Raw genomic sequence first — 554 nt, 5'->3', positions numbered from 1 at the left:
TTAGTGTTTTTTTTTTAAGAATTTCAAAATTGTTTCTCTTTGAAATCAATTGTGTCCAGTTTATTTATTTATTTTTTTCCTTCTATTCTTTCTATGATGACTTTTTTTTTTTTTTTAAGACATAGGGTCTGGTTCTGTTGCCCAGGCTGGAAAATGACATAATCATAGCTCACTGCAGCCTCCAACTCCTGGGCTCAAATGATGTTGCTGTCTCCTAGCCTCTAGACTCTCTGAGATTGTAGGTGTTCGCCACCACACCTGGCTAGTCTTTGTCATATGTTAGAAACATTCTTTGGGACCTAATGCATAATTTTAGATTGTTTCAATGTGTACTTCTTAAAGATATCAGTGACCCATTTTTCACCTTAACATGAAAACCTAGTTGAAGTAGCTCGTCTGGTATTCAGTTTTCTTTCCTCATGTCATCTGTTCAAAATAGTGAGCTGTGAACTCCTGCAGAGATGTTGCCCTCAAGTCCCTTGGATCCGTCATGTTCTCTGCAAAGGTAGCAGGATGGGTTGGGTTGACTTGGAAGCTTGTTCCGACAGAGCCCA

This window comes from Propithecus coquereli, unplaced genomic scaffold, assembly GCF_000956105.1.
Source record: "Propithecus coquereli isolate 6110/MARCELLA unplaced genomic scaffold, Pcoq_1.0 Scaffold196, whole genome shotgun sequence".
In the NCBI taxonomy this organism is placed as follows: domain Eukaryota; kingdom Metazoa; phylum Chordata; class Mammalia; order Primates; family Indriidae; genus Propithecus; species Propithecus coquereli.
The sequence above is the reverse complement of the archived record's forward strand: the minus strand, read 5'-3'. Positions refer to the sequence as shown.